General features: G+C 44.2%; 1 protein-coding gene and 1 non-coding gene across 4 annotated transcripts in view; both read right to left on the bottom strand.

Annotated features, from left to right (window-relative positions):
• Positions 1-23,798, bottom strand: part of LOC124804696 (leucine-rich repeat-containing protein 24-like) — a 370,900-nt gene that overhangs the window by 206,640 nt on the left and 140,462 nt on the right. The window lies entirely within an intron of this gene.
• Trnat-ugu lies at positions 9,299-9,372 on the bottom strand. Its single transcript has one exon. It is a non-coding gene; the product is annotated as a tRNA-Thr (tRNA).

The following is a 23,798-nucleotide window of genomic DNA, read 5'->3' as shown; positions in this document are numbered from 1 at the left end:
CATGTCAGTTTCTCCACTGAATGTCATAGCCAGATTTTTCTTTCTTTTTTTTGTGGTGATAAAGTCTGTAGTACACGTCATTGAAAGTGCGTTGATATTGCTAAGAGTATGCTAAAATATATTTTTAGGTTCTGAACCCCACTTACACATCAGCACCTCTTTAAAAATTGTGTTGTTAATATAATTCAACAACAATTAATTAATTTTTTTTGGGAGGGTAGGGGAGCATAAAGTACTTCCCACCCCTTGATAATACGCATATTGGAAATGCCTCGGTATTGCTAGGGTTAATTACGCAACTAACAATTAGAAAGATAATAATTACACGATACACAATTGTCGCATTCGTACACAATGTTTATATAATGTTATTTGATACTGCAATAACAATTCAATGAATGACAGTTCTGATAGTTTTCACTATATATGACGGTAGTATCTGTTCCCGAAAGAACAGTTACCACCAATGACCATGCAGCTTTGCTAGAAATGAAATGATAATTAAATGGACACCCTAGCTGCGAGCAGGCGTAATACACTTCATTGGGGACATGTTGAAAATGTTGCCACAAACCGGCGGTCGTGGCGTTCGAAATTTTCGAGGAGCCTGCACCACACCGCCTTTTGCCTGCATTCTGTTACTGTTTACATTTCTATGCGGTCTTGGTCTTGCAGGTGCGGTTCGAACTCTGAAAATTAAGAGCTTTTGTTCCGCTTGGAGAGCTGTTGTTAATACTCACCGTGGGACATCAAGATGCGTTGTAAAGTTACAGCTGAATTTTGCAAAGAAGATATATTGTAGCTACTGTTATTAAAGTATAGCTCAAAGCTATAGTTACTTAAACCAGACAAGGTAGCAGCACGTTTTATTGTCCTTTAGGAAGCGTTTAAGTGTGAGTGTTGCTGGCAATGTGGACACCCGCCCATAAAAGCAATGAGCTCAATAGGCATAACGTCGCCACTGATCACTCGCCCTTTCGCATTCACTGTGCGGTCCTGCTCCCAGTTTTGAACACGCGGCACCCTGGTGAGTCCACGGCGACACCTTTCCTTATCTACATTAATAAAACGCTGTCCAGAAACCAGGTACAAATTGCAGGTGCCTATCTATCGGTTACCAGATACAACAAAAATTTGATTTTCAATATTTCGCGTAATTATTGATTGAATTTAAAAATTTAAAAGTAAAACACAATAAAGCAACTATTACATATGAAAATTGGGAATGTGTTGAGGCAGCGCAACCGATGCGACGGCATGCAAATACCCGGACTTTGTTCATCCAGAGATTTGAGAGGGAGCCTTAGCGACGTCCAACAAACTTTATATTTAATTTCAAACGTTAGCAAAACGTTTTCTCGTTGACACCCCCCCCCTAACCCACCCACCACCGTACACACATACGTACACAAAACGGTGAAATGAAAGAAGTTTCCACTCTTCTTCCAGTAAAACTTCAGCATCAGACAAAACGTTTTAATTTATTAAGTCTTTACTACCAAGTTTATTCGCAACACAATTTAGACAGTATCTGAGTATGTGAAAAATTTTATCATTGTACACATTATATTCATCCAGTCTTTCATAATGAAAGCATTTACTGCCTTCCAACAAATGTTAAACTTAATTTCAAACGTTTCCTATACTTTTTCTTGCTGAAGTGCTTAAAATAAAATAGTTAACACACTAACTCATCTATAAATTACTCAAACGTTTGAAGTTCTTTTAAAGATAGAAAATCGATTCTCTAAATAATCATCCGTTTTCTGGTATTCTACTAGCAGCCTGAGAAATTATTTGCAAGATCGTTAGCTATATGATATTTTTCAAGATCCCTTGTAGTAGCGTTCAGTTCGGATGTTAACACGATCTTCTGTCAAAAAGTGTTGGATGTTCCTAACAGCAGCTCCAACTAAAATCCATCGACGAATGAAATATATTTACGGTTATGGACTTAATTATAGCAATGTGCGGCACTGGGCAAACAGATGTAAAGCTGGTGGAATTGGAACAATGGAATTGTATGGTAAACAATGAGTTGGATGGCCTTTGACAGCAAGAGGCGAGTTACACAACAGAAGAATCGACAGACTGACTGAGGCGAAGACTTTAACCATGCTGCGCTTGTTATTGCCAAGGAAGGTACGTAATCCAGCTAATTTTGGCTCATGCACATGAAAACAGTTGTGGGTGGCAGTTGACACTTGGGGCCTGAAGATAAAATCATTTGGTGTCGAAACTGGTTGGACGTATTAAAAAGAATAGACAACATCGAATCCAAATACAGCCTATGCTTTTGTTATAATTACTCAAGTTCTTCGTGTCCGGCTCCAGTCCCACCTTCCCTGATGGATTACCAAAGACTACTTTAATCGTAGGAATTTCCGCTAAACCTCCCCACAGTGGATATACATAAGGCGATTTGTAAGCAGTAGTTCTTTGTTGTAGGCTTAAACAGCTCTGGATATAATGCTCAACAGCTCGAGGTGTACTGGTGAGCTTCGTTATCCAGTTAGTCATCCAGCCGCCGCTGGAAAACTGCCGTACTGCATATACTATTAGGTAAAACAGTCATCCACCCGGAGCTCGGTTTGAACACCACAGTGCTTTACTACATATGGTCGTATTGGACGTGGTACGCCTTACGTCTCTTCTGACCTTTGTACCAACTTACCCAGCCAGTTTAGCGGTGCCTACAGATTAACGTGCACTCAGGACCACGGCGCAAATCAGCATTTTTCAATTAACAAACACTGCCAGTGGCGAAGAAAGTGATGAAAATCCTAGGACTGACTGGGTATCGAACCATGGCATTTGGAACTTCCGCCGACACACACACACACACACACACACACACACACAATTATGCTACTGCCGTAATGCTATTTGACTTTTCTCCATCAACAACACGCTTCAAGAATACGAGTCGGAGGTTCAGTGGCAATCAGAAGTTCTGCCCTTCCGGAGTAGGGCTGCAGGAGCGTATCCAAGGTTCGCTTCTGAAGGGGGAACGGGGTGGTGGGGAGGAGAGTGTAGGGGAGGAGAGAGCGCCGTTTGTTCCTGTCTCCTGCCAGCCCTCCCCCTCCCTTACAAATATAATTTGCGCCAAACTCACGTTTAGCATGAAAATACGCCTAAGATTTTAATAATAATATTAATAATATACAAAAAAGCTTCCGTCTGAGAGCGTTGCTGCAACGTACACTGATGTGATAAAAGTCATGAGATACCTCCAGACTGTCGTGCCGCACCTCTTTACGCCCGCCGTAGTACAGCAACGCGACGTGGCTTGGACTCAACAAGTCGTCGGAAGTCCCCTGCAGAAATACTGAGCCATGTTGCCGCCTCTGTAGCCATCCGTAAATGCGGAAGTATTGCCGGTACAGGATTTTGTACACGAACTGACCTCTCCGTTACGTCCCGTTGGCACATAAATGTTCGATGAGATTCATGTCGGGCAATCTGAGTAGCCACGTCGAATTGTCCAGAATGTTCTTGAAACCAATCACGAACAACTGTCGACCGGTGACATGGCGCACTGAACCCATAAAAATTCGTCCTTTGTTTGGGAACGCGAAGTCCATGAATAGCAGCAAATGGTCTTCCAGTAGCCGAACATAACAATTTGAAGTCAATACTCAATTCAGTGGGACCACAGGACCCGGTCCATTCCTTGTAAACACAGGTCACACCATTATGGAACCACAAATAACTTGCACAGTGCCCTTTTGACAAGCTAGTACAAGCTTAGTGGTATCTTCGCCACACTTGAACCCTACCATCAGCTCTCACCAACTAAAATCGGGACTCATCCGACCAGGCCACGGTTTTCCGTCTGTCTAGAGTCCAACCGATATGGTCACGACTCCAGGAGAGACGGTGCAGGCGATGTCGTGCTGTTAGCAAAGCCACTTGAGCGTCGGTCGTCTGCTGCCATAGCCAAACCCCGCGTTGTCTTAACGGATACGTTGCTCGTAACGTCGTGGATCTCGGAATATTGAATTCTCTAACGATTTCCCAGATGGAATGTGCCATTCCTCTAGCTCCAAATAACATTCCGCGTTCAATGTCTGTTAACTGGCGTTGTGCGCCCATAATCACGTCCGGAACCCTTTCATGTAAAACATTTGATTACAAAAATAACAGCTCCGCCAGTGCACTGCCGTTTTATACTTTCTGTATGTGAAACTACAGTCATCTGCATATGTGCATATCGTTATCGCATGACTTTTGTAACTTCGGTATATATGCAACGCAGCGCGACTTTGATGTGACTTGTAGGCAACGGATTGATGTGGCATTTGTGATTTTCTATGAATTCGGGAATGTTAGCTACGGCGACGTTATTACCAAATGCATCCAAACGGGACCAAGATGCTCTTATTCTTCTCTTGGCTTCCAAAGTATAAATACCTGTAGCAATCCATCGGAGAATAAAAGATGTATGGAACAGTATGTCTGTCGAGAGTCACCGCTGTGGAACGGAGCGTCAAGTTCCGTGCTCGTCGCCGCTTGGCGCAAGACACCGGTGGATCTAGGAGGCTAGTCTCACTGAAGTGGGAACACTAGAGCACCCGCCCTGTGGTCCTCGTGCTCCCCATGCGATGATCACGCCTTCGGTCCCTGTTGGACGAGCGTGTGCACTACGTAGTTACGCACGCGCAGCAGGGCAGTATTTTACCAAACGAATATCTTCAGTCTGGTGCCTCAAAGCTCACGGCGGTTCTGCCTGATTGACATACCGATTCGGATGGACTGGTCTCAACTCCATAGAGTCGGATACTGTACATGTAGCATCGAAGAGGATGGGTGCATAGTGTAATACTTTCTTCATTTTCTGAAAAGAACTTCTGGCCATTTTCAGTTCTTCAGATAAGTCCAATTCGCCGTTCATTTGACACCCCGAATATTTATGTGATGAAAATCTTTCGATCTTATCATTACCGAGTGTATGAGTGTCCAGAATTTCATCTCGGTTTCCGTTGACAGCCATCCATTTTGTCTTCATGATGTTTAAAACGTACCCGCACGGCACTGCTGCGTTCACTAACGGGGATTAGTAGTTCTTACAGATTCTGCAGCCTAGTTGCAAATAAGAGTGTCACGAACATATGTGCTGTTATTGATGGTAATTACATTAACCACTACTCCTTAATAGTTTCATCAATAGTATGTAGGAAAATCTATTCAGAATACATTTTGAAAAGTAATGAGGAGAGAATGCAGCCTTGGCGAAATCGTTTCACAATCGTCACTACAACTGACAGTGGACCATCGACACGCACACAAGCTCTTTGGTTCCACTGTAGACTTCTGATTAATCGGATGTCACAGTCATCCACCCCCAGTTCACCTAAGATAAGCACCAGTTTGTCACACTTAACAGTGTCATAAGAATTTTCATAATCTCTAGCATAATGTTCAATAAATTATAATTAAAAAATGTAACATTTGAAAGGCATTCTTCCGGAAATTTGAGAAATGCATGTGGATTCACTGTTATCAGCAATTCCATAAGCGGTACGATTATGATCACTTGTCTGCAGCCGGCCTCGGTGGCCGAGCGGTTCTAGGCGCTTCAGTCCGGAACCGCGCGACTGCTACGGTCGCAGGTTCGAATCCTGCCTTGGGCATGGATGTGTGTGATGTCCTTAGGTTAATTAGGTTTAAGTAGTTCTAAGTTCTAGGGGACTGATGACCTCAGATGTTAAGTTCCATAGTGTTCAGAGCCATTTGAACCATTTTCGAACTTGTCTGCAGACTGGCTATGTGAGTGTGTAGATGGATGAGAGAATGCGATTTCTTGCTGCCCATATCCCCTCTGTTCAGAAAAGTTAGTGTCTCTTTTGTTTTTTATATATATTTTGAATAGAAGGCCATCCCCTTCTGTCTTTCTTTATTCTACTTCCTGGGTTTTGCCATTTCCACCTGTGGATGTGGACAGCCCCTATAAGTGAGCCTTTAATGGCTGAAATGTTAGAGGTTAGGCAAATGTCCCAACTATGTGAGCATGCTCCCTGTCACCTGAAAAATGCTGTGTTAAACATAGCTCGAATTTTCTTGAATTCTCGGCTATTTTCGAAATACTAAGTTTCCATGGTACTTCATTCTCCGAAAATTAGCTGCGAAATTTATGAAGTGATACACGCAAAAATATTCACAGTCTAACAAAAAAAAGTGAAATACGCAGGGGAGGACATGATTGGATGTCCATGCTACTTCCCACACATACACATAATCGGCATTTGTAAATGGTTAGAGCTGAAATTCCCTCTGACAGAGTACATTAGCATTATTTGTGTTAATCGTTGTTACTAGGCCTGGAAGGGTATACAAGGGGGTCTGAACAGCGTCAGTTGAGCTATCATTGTCGAGGACATGGAGATGCCGCGTACTCATATAAGACAGCTTTACCAGCACGTGACAGATTTAAAAAGGGGCCCATTGTGGGTCTCTATTTCGCCAGCTGGTCGAACTGCGCAATATCCACACCTGCGAGGGCATTCGGATGTCACAGTGCCCCAGTGCTAGACTGCTTGGGCATGTAAGAGCAGGCAGGCATACTCTTCAAGGTTCCGGTCGTTCACGTCTGACCACTAAAAAGAAAAATCACATCGGAAGCCCTTTGCATCTCTGCATGCCTTCCGAGAACAAGTAATGGACTTCCTACAACATTCTGTGTCATCCCACGACATTAGTCGGAGACTAGTAGCTGTTGGGCAGAGGAATTACCGTTCCATGCATAGGTTGCCACTGACACCACAACGTAAGTGGCTATGTTTAGAATGGTGCCACGACCGGGAATCATGGATGATGATGATGATCATCATGATGTTTGGTTTGTGGGGCGCTCAACTGCGCTGTTATCAGCACCCACACAAATTCCCAAATTTTGCTCAGCCTTATCTCGCCATTTTCATGAGTGAAGATGAAATGATAGGACAACACAAACGCCCAGGTAAAAATCCCTGAACCCCCCCCCCCCCCCCCCCGCCCCGGAATTGAACCAGGGAACCCATGCTCGGGAAGCGAGAACGCGACCGAGAGACCACGAGCTGCGGACGGGAACCATGGACTGCTCACGATGATCATACCATTGTGTTCAGTGATGAATCAGAGTTTTGACTACCCCGGATGACAACCTTCCAATGTTTCGGAGACGCACGGTAGTGCTGTTTCTGGCTTCATGGTGTGGAGATCCGTCACGTGTGACTTCAGGCAGTGTTTGAGAGAACACTGACTGCACAAGGTTCGTCACGGACATCCTGCGCCCTGCTCCTCATGCGACAGTTTTGGTATGCCATTTATCAACATCACAGTTCTGGTCCACATACTGCACGTGTTCCAAGAACTGTCTGCGTGTTCTTGAGGTACTCCTGTGGCCAGCAACATCCTCGGATCTGTCCTCGTTTGAATATGCGCGGGACAAGCTCGGGCGAACTCCTTTCCAGAACCAAAATGTAGTATATCAAGATCCAGTTGCGGGCCAGCTTGCCTCAGGAGAGGATACAACGAGTTTGCAACACTCTTCCCGTTCGAATCAGTGCATGCATTTACCCCAGACGGGGTACAACGTCATACTCTCAACTGGGCTGGTACGGCAAGTTGTTTGTAAATCTGAGTCGGCTTTGCAATCAGTGAAATAATATCATTTACCGTCTTAATCCGTGAAGTTCCACTTTGTTTCGCGATCCCCATCCAGAGGCAGTGTCGATGCTTTTACTTGTATGCAGTTTGGCAGGGGGCGGGGGGGTGTATCTTTTCACCCCCCCCCCCCCCCTCCAAATGAGGCTCTGCTCCGTTATACCCCTGATCGCTGCTTCGGCTCAAAAACCTGTGCTGCTCGGCACCGGTGTGCCCTCTGCCACAGAAAGGACGGCGGCCGTAATGAGGAGGAATGTAGGGGGGGGGGGGGGGCTGAGTGGCGCGCTGGGCGGACGCGCACAGACAAAGAGCCGCAGACTCAGTACAGGACCGGACTGAACGGCTCGCGCGGCCTTGGCGGCTGCCCCTGCCGCTCCTGCGGTCACGGCGCCGGCACAGCGGAATTAGTTCCGCCACAGCGCCAGAAAGCGGTGCTTGCGCGCACGCACGCAGCACGCACGGCCTGGCCAGCCGCACGCACCAGCGACACGCACTCTGAGGCGCCTCGCGCCTCTGCGGGCCCTACTCAGCGCGTGCAACACGTGCTCCTCACTGTTAAAACGTTCCTTCCACGACGCTAATGTGAGAACCACCACATGTCGTCAAGGGAAGCACTCTTACGTAATTTAAGAACTCCGCCCTTACTGTTCTAGCTTACAGTGCAGCGGTTCCCAACCTGATTTTCCACGGGGGAAAAGTTTTCTGAGGCGTAAAAACTAAACGGTTCCATTCTGTTTCAGTCACGAAACTAAATTACTTTCAAAAGATCATTACTATTATCACAGTTTTGTAGGACTCTGACATTGGTACACTACTGGTCATTAAAACTGCTACACAAAGAAGAATGCAGATGATAAAGGATATTCATTGGACAAATATATTATACTAGAACTGACATGTGATTACATTTTCACGCAATTTGGGTGCACAGATCCTGAGAAATCAGTACCCAGAACAATCACCTCTAGCCGTAATAACGCCTTGATATGCCTGGGCATTGAGTCAAACAGAGCTTGGATGGCGTGTACAGCTACAGCTGCCCATGCAGGATCTCGACTAATGCAATGTCGCGATACGATAAACTGGAATCGCGATAGCCTATAATCCGACCTTTATCAAAGTCGGAAACGTAATGGTACGAATTTCTCCTTCTTACAAGTGGCATCACAACAACGTTTCGCCAGGCAACGCCGGACAACTGCTGTTTGTGTATGAGAAATCGGATGGAAACTTTCCTCGTGTCAGCACGTTGTAGGTGTCGCCACCGGCGCCAACCTTGTGTGCATGCTCTGAAAAGCTAATCATTTGCATATCACAGCATCTTCTTCCCGTCGGTTAAATTTCGCGTCTGTAGCACGTCATCTTCGTGGTGTAGCAATTTTAATGGCCAGTAATGTAATATAAGCAATCAATAACTACTTTTTCTCAATTAGTAACATTAATGTGGTGGAAGTTAAAGGTTCCTCACATAGTCCACCCACTACACACGTATGTTGTGCTTTGTCACGTACATACATGTAACCAATGCTAATTATCTCAAGAAAAGTCCTCTCCACGTTGTAGATAACACCTTCTGTATGACATTACAATTAAATCAATACCATTAGCTGCTGACGGGCGTTGATATACATCAACGGGGACAGTTGAAAATGTGTGCCCCGACCGGGACTCGAACCCGGGATCTCCTGCTTACATGGCAGACGCTCTATCCATTTGAGCCACCGAGGACACAGAGGATAGTGCGACTGCAGGAATTTATCGCGGGCACGCTCCCCGTGAGACCCACATTCTCAACTTATAGTCCACAAACTACATTCGTAGTTCCCCTGCTATTATACCCATTACTCGCGGCAGACAATCCACCGAGTCCCGTAAGAATTTAGGCAAATTGTGTGCATCCGCACTGAAGAAGGTCATCAGCCAGTTAGCCTTAACGATATGAAGTTGGCATTTTTCGGACATGTCCGAAAGAACAATAAAATGGCTCTGAGCACTATGGGACTTAACATCTGTGGTCATCAGTCCCCTAGAACTTAGAACTACTTAAACCTAACTAACCTAAGGACATCACACACATCCATGCCCGAAGCAGGATTCGAACCTGCGACCGTAGCGGTCGCGCCGAAAGAACAGATGCCATCTTCATACCTGCAGTAGTCCAGAAATTCCTTCATTACTCGCTTTGAAACAGATGAATAATTAATTGACAGGACGGTACAGCAATAACAACTGTGCTGTACACAGTTTTATTATTATTATTATTTTCGATTATTCCCATTTAAGAGAGCGTTTGAACTTGAATTCCTTTATGATGATGGTTTATGTTTTTTCTGAGCCCAAATTTTCTTCATGTGTTCACTGTGTTGTTTCTTTCGCTCCGCTGTCCATTTGCATCCTGGTCTCTTCTGTGTTGTGGTGTCAAATTTATGTTTTTTGATGATGTTCCTGAATTCAGTTCTATTTTCTGCATCGTTTACTGTTATGTGTGCTTGTCTGAGGTCTTCTTCAACTTCTTTTATCCATTTTGTTTTTCCCCTGCCTGAGTTGATGACTTTAAGAATTCGCTTTGAAATTCTGTTTTCATTCATCCTATGGATATGTCCGTAGAACTGCATTCTTCTTTTCCTTATTGTATCCGTAATCTTATCTGTGTATTTATATAATTCTGATGTTGGTCTCTTCTTCCAGATTCCTTGCTCTTGTATCGGGCCAAAAATTTTCCTGAGAATTTTCCTTTCTTGTTTCTCTATTTCTCTGATTTTAGTTTGCCCACCTATTTGTGTTGTTTCAGATGCATACAGTGCCTCCGGAAGTACGACAGTGTTGTACTGCCTCAATTTTGCGTTAATGGATATGGACTTTTTGTTATAATAGTTGCACGTGAGTTTATATGCTTTCTGTAGTTTTTTTATTCTTTCCTCATTGGCCTTTAGGTTGATCCCTGATGACTGGATGATTTCTCCCAGGTACTTAAAATGTGGTACTTGTACGGTTTTCCCATGGGTTGTCACCATAGGCAATTTGTCTTGTGGCACTCTTTCTATGTACTGGGTTTTCTCATATGAGATTTGCAGGCCAGTTCTTTGTGCAATTTCGTGTAACTTCTCTATGGCGTTAGTGACTTCTTTTCTATTATTTGTGAGAATTGCAAGGTCATCCGCAAAAGCTAAACACTTCACATTGAATCTATTATCTTTTCTAATGCCAATTTGGATTCCTTTGACTTCTTTTTCCCATGTCCTGATAATTTTTTCAAGAATGATATTAAAGAGTAATGGTGAAAGTCCGTCACCCTGTCGCACTCCAGTTTGGATTTCAAATGGTTCCGAGATATCCTCCATAAATTTAACCTTGGAGACTGTGTCAGTTAATGTTTCCCGAATGATTGCTCTTGTCTTTCTGTCAATGCTGAATTCTTCCAGCGTCTTGCAGAGCGCTACTCTGTCTATTGAGTCGTGGGCCTTTTTAAAATCTACAAAAGTAACCACTGTGTTCAGGGTGTTTTTCTCATCTGGAGAATCATTTTCAGATTCCAGATCTGCTCTATGCATGATCGTCCCTTGCGAAAACCAGCCTGGTATTCGCCTATTTGTGGGTCAGCTTGTTCTTCTAATCTATTCATGAGAACTTTTGATAGGATTTTATGTGTGACCGGTACGAGTGAGATACCCCTGTAATTATTTGGTTCAGTTTTGTCCCCTTTTTTGTGGAGTGGATGGATGAGTGTGCATTTCCATTCAGAAGGGATCTGTTCTGTTTCCCAAATGTTTAATATGATTTTGTGAATTTTTCCTGTTAATCTTTTATCATTTAGTTTCCATAGTTCTGCAATAATTCCATCTTCTCCTGGGCTCTATTGTTTTTCAGTGTCTTGATAATTTCTACTATTTCGTTGATGGTTGGCGGTTTAGCGTCAGGATTTGGTGTAGACGTCTCGTAGTGAATATCCTCTGTAGGTCTTTCGCAGTTGAGAAGTTTGTTGAAATAGTCTGCGAGGATTTGGCAGTTATTCTTCGTGTTAGTTTCTAGTGAACCATCCGGTTTCTTGAAACAAAGATTGGGTGGCTGGTATCCTGCAATATGTTCTTTAAACGTCTTATAAAAATTCCTGGTGTTGTTCTTCTTAAAGTCTTGTTCTATCTCATCTAGTCGCCGTTTGTCATACTTTCTTTTTTCCCTCCGAATAGTTTTCGATGTTTGTTTTCGGATTACTAGAAATTGTTGCCATTTTTCTGATGTTTTGTGACTATTGAAGTTTTTCCAGGCATTGGTCGTTTCTTCTATTGCTTGGTCACATATTATATTCCACCACCTGTGTTTTCTCCTTCTCGGGGGTTGACCCAATTTCATCGTGGATTTGAGGACGTCCACAAGTTCTGTCCAGTTTGTGGTGTTTGTCTGACTAATTTCCTGTAAGATGTTTTCCTTGTTGAGTTTTATGTATTCGGGGTCTGGTCTCAGCACTTTGTTTAGTTTTGGCTTTTTTCTATTGGGTTGTAATCTGGTCTTTATCTGTAGAAGATGGTGGTCTGAGTCAAAAAATTCTCTTCTCGAGTTCACATTCAGAATTTCTGCTGTGTTACTCTTGGAGATGGTCACATGGTCTATCTGGAATTCACCCAACATTGTGTTGGGCGACTTCCAAGTATACTGTTTCTTGTTGGGTTTTTTGAATTGTGTTGACATAATTACGAGGCCGAAATTTTCGCAAAAGCTTATCAATCTTTCCCCATTCTTGTTAGTTCTCTTGTGAGCTGTGTGGATTCCGGTGATTTTCCTGTATTTTTTCTCTTTACCTAATTGTGCGTTAAAGTCGCCTAACAAGATTATTACATGTTGTTTGGCAATTTTGTTTGTCGTCTCTTCAAGGTCATTCCAGAAGTCATCCACTCTCTGGCGGTTCTTCTCGTTATAGTTATTTGTGGGTGCGTGTGCGTTGATCAATGTATATGCTTTGTTGGCCGATTTGACGGAGAGCGTTGATACACGTTCTGAGGCAGACTGGAAGTCAATGACAGAGTCGCTGATAGATTTGTGGACTGCAAATGCTGTGCCAAACTGTTTGAGTCCTTTCTCATTAGTTTTAACTGCTGGTAGATCCTGTAGTTGTCTGTATCAAAATGGTTTTCGTCCCTAAATCGTGTTTCCTGGATTGCAAGGATTTAGATCTGGAATTTTTGCAGCACGTCTGTAAGTTGTTTGATCTTGCCCAGTTTGAAAAGAGTATTAGTATTAAGTGTACCAATGAAGTGTCTTTGTTTTGTGTGTAATAATTTGGACGTCGTCTGGTTCTCAACCTTAGGCGTAACATGATGCTCCTGGTCCCCCGGAATCCGATTACCAGGTAAAGCCAGCCTTGCGACTGGTGCCCGGGGTAGTGGACTCATTCCTTGTGTTATCATCATGTTTGATTTTCAAGTTGAAAACTAACTTGGTGGTGGTCCTTCCGAGGAAAGATCACGAGGAATACGACTTGATGTTGAGCTCAAGAAGGTTGCTGCAGCCGCACCATCTAGGCGAACAGACGCTGACCCCTAACCGCTGGATACCAGGCAGACGTTAGTGGATTTCGGTTGATAGTTTTGGTCCACCCCGGGTATTTTATTTCCCCGGTACCCTCCATATCTGGAGAGCATTCCCCTATCCGCCACCTGGGGAGGCGCCCGACGGGAGACTATCAACTCCACACGTTTTATTATTATTATTATTATTATTATTATTAGAGTGGTTAGGCAGAAAGCATTGACACCCTGAAGTCGTCCAATTTCTGCCAGTTCAGAACTAAGGAGTGTAGAAATGTAGTGATTTACGAACAGTAAGTATGGTGCACACATCTGAACTTGTTTGATTTTAAATGAGGTTGCAACGTGCTAGTCAAGGAAGTGCTGCAATGAAGAGGAATAATGCAGGGGAAGCATGTTTAATAACAAGTGTCTATCCTCAGTGTGGATAGTTAGCTTTCTTTGAGTTGTGGGTTGCAGCACATAATCTTTCGTCATTCATTCTAGCACACACACACACACACACACACACACACACACACACACACACACAGTCACCTTTCATCATTTTAAAAATGAAAGTGTTCCAAGAAATGTCTTTCATTATACAACTTAGGTAAGAGCTAATGTTGGTGATGATGTGGGGAAGAGGCAACAGATGACAGGGGCGGGGGGTACAAGCTAATGTGTGATTACACTCAGGAGTAATTGTCTAAGGAAGATTGGGAACCACTGTTATAGTGGATTTACATAAAGCCACTTCAAGCAAGGGATGGAAAAACCGACAGGTTAAAATCGATACGGACATTGTAGTTCTGAATAACCGATATTTTTCGGTCTTCGTTTGGTCTCGGTTATGTTGATAATTGGGTATGAAACCGATGCATCAATTTACCATAGCAGTGGTGCTAAAATATCTTGCTTTGATAAAATTTATTTGTAAGAAAGAGTTTGGTACAGCGTTCTATCGCTTCTCAAAGATTGATATAGTCTTTGATTGATATTGTTTCTGATGAAAGGAGTCAATTTTAGATCAAACGATTGTAGGACGATTGTTTACGTTGAGATTGGGCAATAAATACTTGTCATTGGATTCACTCATTGCTAAAATTTTTAACTATTGTCATGAAATCGTTCCTGACAAATGGTGTATTTTGCCCGATACCTGAATTTTCAATTGAATCTTTTGACACAGCAATTTTGATTTTGTTAGCAAAACTCAATTTTACTCAAATTTCCGTTGAAAATTAAAAGTATATATTTGATTAAAACAACATTTTACATAAAAACATATTATTTGTTTGCCACTTCTATGAAACAATAAAAGAGAAAGAAAGTTATGGCAAGAATTGTAAGTTACAAATTTGACAATTCATTCATAGTTTATTGTAAAAATAGAAATTAGTTGATCTGCTGCCTGTGTCTTCATAATATGCCCTTATATTTGTGCAGCCCTTAGACGCAGACAACGTAACATGAAAAACAGGGTTCTTCAAGATATTTTTCACCCTTTAGTACCGACTATTCGTAATGCCTAAATAGTGGTATGATCATCGATCACAACGTGGTTTTTTAACAGAGACTTTAAAAATAAAAACAGTAGGACAAACTGGTGAATTTTTCGTAATATTCAAACCCTCATTACTTTTCGAGGAAAGCACTCAACGAAGGACTAACTAAGCTTTCTTTTATTTACCCGTTTTATTTGATATTTTGCTCCTACGTATCTTGAAACGTAAACTGCGACAGTCTCATGTAATAATCAAATTTTTCAAGCTTTGTGGAATGCCTACGGTTACTGCTGGAAATATTAGCAGAAAAAAGTTATTTCAGAAAATGGTTATTTTGAACGGTTTTAGTAGTTAGGTTAAATTGGAGATGAAAAATACAGGTGTAACCAAAAATCGATTGTTCCAGTGATAACCACTAAACCTAGGCTGAGTCCGTGCTATCTGTCAACGCTGCTGTGGCGCGGTACTTGGAGGGGAGGGGATTGGAGTTTGGCTGGGAGTTCTGCAAGCGGGGGCTATTAATCAACGTTTGTTTTGTTAAACAATCATTTACAATACCAGAGTGTACACGAATACAGTAAACGAGCGAGATGGCGCAGTGGTTAGCACACTGGGCTTGTACTCGGGAGAACGCCATCTCAAATTCGCGTCCGACCTCTCAATTTCGATTTTCGTGATGTCCCTAAATTGCTCCAGGCAAATGACGGGATGGTTCCTTTGAAAGTGCATGGACGATTTCCTTCCCCATCTTTGAAACAGAGCTTGTGCTCCGCCTCTAATGACCTTGCTCTCGACGGGTCATTAGACCATGATCTTCCTTCTTTTTTCTACGAATACAGCCTGCCCTTGCGCTCACCCTCCTGAAATGCTTTTCAGATAACGAATGACGTATCGAAAAAAAAAACAGTTATTCATCTCACAGCAATAAAATAACCTCTTCCACAAAGTGGGCAACAATAACATATAGCAAAAGCCTATCAGGTATTCATTATATAAATACAACTATATCGCTTTTGCCTGCCATGACGTTGTGAGAGGGAACCAATATAAAATACCGACAAACCAACGAGTGGAATGATGCACTAGAAGCATCTACAGTCCACTACAAACACCACCGTATCCCAGACGGTAGCACACAGGGCAACACAATCTACAGGGACATAAACCTACTATAGTCTCTACAAGAAGAATACAAAAACAAGCAAAATATACAATGATTTCTTACTAGTACAACGATCTCACGACGACCTGGCCATACTTTGAAACTCAAAACTGTAATGGTACACTTACGTAGCACCACGGCCACACTGTGCAAATACAGTTAAATACAACTATGGACACACTAATTCCTCACTGCCCCGTCGTGCTTCTTCACAACAACAAGTATACAAGGCCGACTTCATCGATTCCAGGGCATAGTGCAGCACTGTAATTTGGTCGGTCGCTGACAACTAAGCGTCCGCTGACTGTAACGGCGGAATACAGAAAAGCACACGTCATTATTCTCTGCACTGTATTGTTGTAACCGAAACACTCCACTGTCCTTCCTCCTTGTCTGTGAGCTACCCTCTTCTTCTGAACGCCAAGAGCAAGACACCCTCACTGGCGCAATCGGATGGACAAGCAGGGACAGAAAAGGGCTGCGATAGTGCAGTTTCACGGCACAGCACAAGACCTTAATTTACTGTTATGTCTCGTCCCATCCAGGCACTTCTCGATTATAGGGACATTTTTAAAAGATTCATCCGACTTCATTAGGCTACATCTACTGCTGTGGATAAATTTTAACTTCCGCATGGGAACTGCAAGGCGGCCTGCGGGAAGTAGTATATTTTCATTGGTTGTTACGACGTTTAACGTATATTTACACCAATATAATTTTCAGTCAACTGTTCTATACACACTGCCATTACTGAAAATCCAAATAAAAGTTTATTTCTTTAAAAGTTCTGTAGATTTCTGCTTACTATAGCGATCACTTCAACCATCATCTGCCGACAGATGCAAGCTGAAAGAAATCTGCAGATACCAATATTTGAATGCTGGCTGCCATTTTGACCGTAACCGAGGTTGGAATCTTCCTAGACGTCGGCCAGGAGCCTGAAGAAGAAGAAGAAGATGACGATGATGTTTGGTTTGTGAGGCGCTCAACTGCGCGGTCATCAGAGCACGTGCAAAGTCCCAATTTTCATACAGTCCAATTTTTTCATATTCCAATCTAACTACTGTCACGAATGTTGTTGTTGATGATGATGATGATAACACAAAAACCCTGTCCTCGGGCAAAGAAAAGCCCCAACATGGCCGGGAATCGAACCCGGGACCCTATGATACAGAGGCAACAACGCTAGCCACTAGACCACGAGCTGCAGATGGGCCTGAAGATGACGTAGTAAATCGCCGAAACTGATAGCCAAATGAAATAAGTTTGGAAATTAGACGGCTGAAAGATGTTTGATTTGACATCCTGTAGCGAACAGCCGAGTGTCTGAAAAGATGGACATACAGAGACTTATTGTTTAAACGTTGGTCTGAACTCACAAGAGCACGCACATGTTCGACGTTTTCGTCTATTTTTGAAGCTGAAGCTCTCAAGAATGTTCAGATGTGTGTGAAATTTTATGCGGCTTAACTGCTAAAGTCTTCAGTCCCTAAGCTTACACACTACTGAACCTAAATTATCCTAAGGACAAACACACACACCCATGCCCGATGGAGGACTCGAACCTCCACCGGGACCAGCCGCACAGTCCATGAATGCAGCGCTGAAGCTCTCCCTGAGTCAGGCTCACCTTCAACGTGTTCTCGGCCTTCCAAAAATGATTTGTTTGGTCTTGATTAGGAATGTTCTCCATAGGCGTGTTTCAACTCTTCAAAAGTCACGAATTCTGAGTCGGGTTGTTATGATCGTTGATAATACAGGTTGGTACAGCTAACTCGAAAATATAACATACAACCTCTTGGAACTTGAATGTGAACCCTTAGCTCTCACGAAACATTGTTGGGCAAACCTAGAGGGTGAATAATCGATGATGACTGTGCGACAATTCATCTGGCACGATCGTATATCTCGCGTAGGAATAATGAGAATAAGTTACGTCATTTTTCCCTTGCTCAATGCGCGAGTGAAGGAGGACAGAAAATGTCTAATTATGATACGAAATATGCTTCACCACGCACTGCAACATCTTTGTGTGTACAAATGTAGACGTAGTCGAACTAAATGAGAAAATGGTAAGTGAACGTTGAAGTTCCAGAAGCTAACCGTAGATTAAGAGTACGGGAGGCATCGGACAGAAAATCGATGTGTAATGAAGGCGAACGTGATCCGGAAACTGCCTGCTGTAGGAAGCCGGGTTGGCCGCCCACGCGCTGGCGATATACCTTGGACGCGTGATCCCCCGTCATAAAGGAAAGCCATTAGAGAGGCCAGGGCGACGCCCTAGGGAGGGCAGGTGAGGTTGAGGGCAGGGCGGCGCGGGGCCCTATCTCTATCTCTTTCCGGGGCGCCGTATCGGGCGCCGCCATCGCCACAATGGCCGGCGGTCGTTGTCCGCCAGAGCCGCTTCCGGAGCGGCTGCGGAAACTGCGCAACAGCGGCCTGTCCTGTCCAGTGGGCGGTGGGTGCTGGGCGCCGGGCCGTCAGCAGCCGCCGATACAGCGATAAGGCGATGCGAGGGCCGGACCAGTTCACGGTAGCAGCCCGCCGCTGTTATCGCCGACGCCAGAGGATCTCCCGCACCGTTCGAGAGCTCCGCCGAAGAACGGGCCCATCCATCTCGAGCTGGCCGACGAGAGCCCGGTAACGACTTGCGTGACCGTTTAACAAACACGAGATCACGGCAACGGCGCCTCTTAAGCCCTTCACATCGTCACTCAACTCCTCTACAGCTCAAGAGGCTAGAGCCACTCGTTGTCCAACTCTACACACGGTGTAAGCACAGTGCTACACACACTGATCAGCATGTTCACCGCGAGATTTAAAGACGCTGGTGGCGCTTTGGGCACTTGATACAGCAAGAGAAGTATACATGGTGACTCCACGATGAATGGATAATGTTCGAGCCGGCCGAAGTGGCCGTGCGGTTAAAGGCGCTGCAGTCTGGAACCGCAAGACCGCTACGGTCGTAGGTTCGAATCCTGCCTCGGGCATGGATGTTTGTGATGTCCTTAGGTTAGTTAGGTTTAACTAGTTCTAAGTTCTAGGGGACTAATGACCTCAGCAGTTGAGTCCCATAGTGCTCAGAGCCATTTGAACCATTTTTGATAATGTTCGAGGATGTGATGGGAACGCTCTTCGAAGCAAAAAAGTCTAGTAAACATATGCTTTAAAATGCATATCTTCAGAGATATTGTAAGTGGGCTGCTTCTGTATTGGCAGCGCCGTGCAGCGCTTTGCAATGGATCTCTGACTACGCTTTCTTTGTAAGAGACTGTGTTCCAATGTGTGTTAAATCTTATGGGACATAACTGCTAAGGTCATTAGTCCCTAAGCTTACACACTACTTAACCTAAATTTTCTGAAGGACAAACATACACACACCCAGGCCCGAGGGAGGACTCGGGACCAGCCGCACAGTCCATGACTGCAGCGCCCTAGACCGCTCGGCTAATCCCGCGCGGCCTGTAAGAGACTCTGTGGCTGGTTGGACTTGTTGTTGGGAGTTAATCGCCAGTAGTGTTGGGCAGTTGGAAGTTAGTCGCCAGCAGTGATGGAAGTACTGTTGGGCAGTTAGAGGTCAACGGCCAGCAGTGATGTTAGATGTGAGAAGTTAGCATTGATGGAGGGTAGAGGTCTGAAGTGTTAGCGTAAGCTAACGATCTGTACATGTTCGACTTGGAGAATGAATATTATTCATGATTATATACCTTTGTACTAGATGTCAATGACGATTTATATTCGTGTCTGAACTGGATGTCACATTATTAAGGTAAAAAAAAATACATTATTTGGTTTGCAACAAAATCTTCCTTTGCTAACGCAGGCCTATTAGTAGTTAGTGGCTTTATTAGTTAGAATCTTTTATTTAGGTGGCAGTATTGACGCCCGCTGTACTGCAGTAGTTCGCGTAATGAAAATTTTTGTGAGGTAAGTGTTTAATGAAATGTATAAGTTATTATTAAGATTTCCTTTTAGTCAGGGCCATTCTTTTGAATTATTTGAAGTCAGGTTATCCCTTTTTTGAGCAGATTGCGTTGTACTAGAATATTGTGCGTCAGTGTTGACATGATAAGAGAAAGTAGGTTCACTTGCATTCAATTTCACTCAGCAGTTCAAGTAATATTTTTAATAAAGAAGTTTCCCTATGAGGACTTATTCATCTTCGCTGAAGTGAAACATCTCTTCTGTTCGTAGCTCTTAAGGTATGCATTTTAGAGCCAACGTTTACTGGACAGTTTTGCTTCCAATGATCGTCCCTGTTATTTCCATACAGATTGACAGTTCCTCCTGTGACATCCTGTATAAGTGGAGCAGAGTGGAGCAACGTCTGAGCTCTCAATCAACTGCGGACTCACCATCTACAGGACATTCCTTCGGCCCGTTATGGACTAAGCATGCACTGTTTGGAACAATGCCGCTAAGACTCAAATACAGAGGCTCCTGACCCCATAAAATAAGGTGATGCGGAGGATATTCCACATGCCGACCAACTTCCCAGCAAGCTACTAATGCAATGCCGATGAAGAGCTCGAAGTCCTAGAAAGATACAAAAAGACAGCTGTAAAAATGTACACTCAGACAAAAGAGCCAACAAACCCATTTATCCAGTAATTAGGAAAGTCGAATGAGAACCGATAAGCTGTTTGGGACTGGTGGTCCTACTAAGCACACAGTAGAGTCACACCTGAAGCAAAATAACAGATTACAGTTGCCAATCAAATACAGAGATGTCCCCCCAGGCCTATACCCAACCGAACCTATCAGTAAATGCTACAAAGATAAACACCATCCAACCCATAAAAAAAACCGTCCCTCTGTGTGTGAATCATTCTAGCTACGATATGGGGCTGCAAATAGGGCAATCCACTGACACAAGCAACTATGACAATGGGTAAGCTGTTGTGGTGGTTTGTGGGATTGAAGGGACCAGAATGCTAGGGCCATCGGTCGGTAGGATTTGTGGCACGACTCCTGGGAACGAGAATCTCGGATACGGCTTAACCAATCGGCTGTCGTGAGCGTCTATGGAAAGTGGCTGAAAGACGGTAAAAAGACGAGCAGGTGACAAGGTGTGCTGGTCGTCCATGGCACGTCACAGAACCTGAGGGCGGGACAAGGAGCGTCACGTTGCAGATATGACGACAAAGTACAATACTGGTGCAGCCGCAAGTGTTTGGGAGTAACCGTTCAACGCATATTGTTGAAATTAGGGCTGAGTAGCAGACAACTCCTACGTGTTATTACACACATCAAAAAAGTTTTGCACCACCTCGATTCCGAATGTTTTGGAACCTGTACAGAAAATTGGAATAGGGATCAACATAAACACCATTTCCGCCCTTTTTCTTACTCATAAAAACCACACTTGCATGTTGTACCACCATACAGTGAGACCTTCAGAGGTGGTGGTCCAGACTGCTGTACACAACAGTACCTCTAATACCCAGTAGCACGTCCTCTTGCATTCATGCATGCCTGTATTCGTCGTGGCATACTATCCACAAGTTCATCGAGGCACTGTTGGTCCAGATTGTCCCACTCCTCAACGACGATTCGGCGTAGATCCCTCAGAGTGGTTAGTGAGTCACGTCGTCCATAAATATCCCTTTTGAATCTATCCTAGGCATGTTCGATAGGGTTCCTGTCTGAAGAACATGCTGGCCACTCTAGTCGAGCGATGTCGTTATCCTGAAGGCAGCCATTATCAAGACGTGCACGATCGGGGCGACCATGAAGACGAATGCCTCACCAATATGCAGCCGATATGGTTGCACTAGCGGTCGGAGGATGGCATTCACGTACAGTACAGCCGTTACGGCGCCTTGCATGACCAACAGCGGCGTACGTCGGCCCCACATAATGCCACACCAAAACAGCAAGGAACCTACGCCTTGCTGCACTCACTGGACAATGTGTCTAAGGGGCCTCACCGGGTTGCCTCCACGTCTCCAACGATTGTCTGGTTGAAGGCATATGCGACACTCATCGGTGAAGAGAACGTGATGTCAAGCTTGAGTGGTCCATTCGGCATGTTGTTGAGCCCATCTGTACCACGCTGCAGGGTGTCGTGGTTGCAAAGATCGACCTCGCCATGGACGTTGGGAGTGTAGTTGCGCATCATGCAGCCTACTGCGCGCAGCTTGAGTAGTAACACGACGTCCTGTGGCTGCACGAAAAGCATTATTCAACATGTTGGCGTTGCTGTCAGGGTTCCTCCGAGCCATACTGCGTAGATAGCTGTCATCCTCTGCATTAGTAGCCCTTGGGCGACCTGAGAGAGGCATGTCATCGACAGTTCCTGTCTCTCTGTGTCTCCTCCATGTCCGAACGTCGCTTTGGTTCACTCTGAGGCGCCTGGACACTTCCGTTGTTGAGAGCCCTTCCTGGCACAAAGTAACAATGCGGACGCCATCGAACGGCGGTATTGGTCGTCTAGGCATCGTTGAACTACAGACAACACGAACCGTGTACCTCCTTCCTGGTGGAATGACTGGAACTGATCGGCTGTCGGACCCCTACCGTCTAGTAGGCGCTGCTCATGCATGGTTTTTTACATCCTTGCGCGGGTTAGTGACACCTCTGAACAGTCAAAGGGACTGTGTCTGTGATAGAATATTCACAGGCAACGTCTATCTTCAGGAGTTCTGGGAACCGTGGTGATGCAAAACTTTTTTTTATGTGTGTATTTTGACCCGACATCGTGAATGACGATTGTAGTGAGCACGAGATCACCCAGACTGGACCGTAGATCGATGGAAACGTGTCTCCTGGTTGGATGACTCAGGTTTCTTGTTATATCAGAACGATGGTGGTCCACAAATACGCCGTCATCCAGGCAAACGGCTGTTCGAAGGATTCAGCACGCCACGGAAGCAGGCAGGTCGGGCAATATTATTATATGGAGGACGTTTGCATGTGCTTCTACGTGACGTACAGTAATAATCGAGAACATTATAAAATCTGTGAACCACGTTATTGCATTTCACCTGATTCCCTTTGTAATACTTTAATATTGATGTACACTACCGCTCGTTAATTTCAATGCACCCTATAAATGACATCTAGTTCTCTGTAGATAAGGTCTAACACCGTGGGTACGGCTGAGGAAGCAAACGAATAGTACAACAGTTGTACACATGTCATGATTTTTGTTTGTGGTCATCGAGATACAATAGTATCCAACAAACTATATTGTGAGCATAAATGTTATGTACCTATCTGATATGTTTGTTTACCTATTTGCCGATGGACGCCGCATTTGGTGCACCTGTGTTGTTCCCTGCAGTGATATGACGTCCGCAGCGAAATGCAAGCATTGCTACGACACATATCATGTGGTTCCTGCACATCAGTTCCTTCGTGACACTGAAGTGTGCACATCGCAAGTACGGCCGAACGAGTGGAGATATCCATAGAAAAACGTGCTGCAATTGTAGCACTTAGCCAAACAGGTTTATCTATTCGTCAAATTGCGAAACAGTGTAGTGTGTCTATAGGGGGAGTGCAATACACTCTTCACCACCAGAAGACAACAGGTAGCAATGACATACCACGACCAGGACGACCTCGTAAAACAACTAAAAGTGATACATTTAGCTGAATTACCAGTAAGACAGCGCCCCACATTCGTGCAGAACTGGTAGAAATGAACACAACAATATCTGTTGCAACAGTAAAAAGGAGACAGACTGAAACCAGCTTGAAAGGATATGTCACAGCAGAAAACCCCTTCTAAGGCCCATAAATAAACAGAAGAGACTTGAATGGGCTAGAAAACATCGTAATTGGACATCGGAAGAGTGGCCGAAGGTGTTATTCACCGATGAATCGAAGTTCGAGATTTTTGGAACCAAAAAAGGAGTTTTGGAAATTTGTGGTAAGATCTTATGGGACCCAGCTGCTGAGGTCATCGGTCCCTAAGTTTACACACTACTTAATCTAACTTAAACTAACTTACGCTAAGAACGACACACACACACC

This window comes from Schistocerca piceifrons, chromosome 7, assembly GCF_021461385.2.
Source record: "Schistocerca piceifrons isolate TAMUIC-IGC-003096 chromosome 7, iqSchPice1.1, whole genome shotgun sequence".
NCBI classification, from domain to species: Eukaryota; Metazoa; Arthropoda; class Insecta; order Orthoptera; family Acrididae; genus Schistocerca; species Schistocerca piceifrons.
This window is presented reverse-complemented; position numbering and strand designations above follow the sequence as displayed.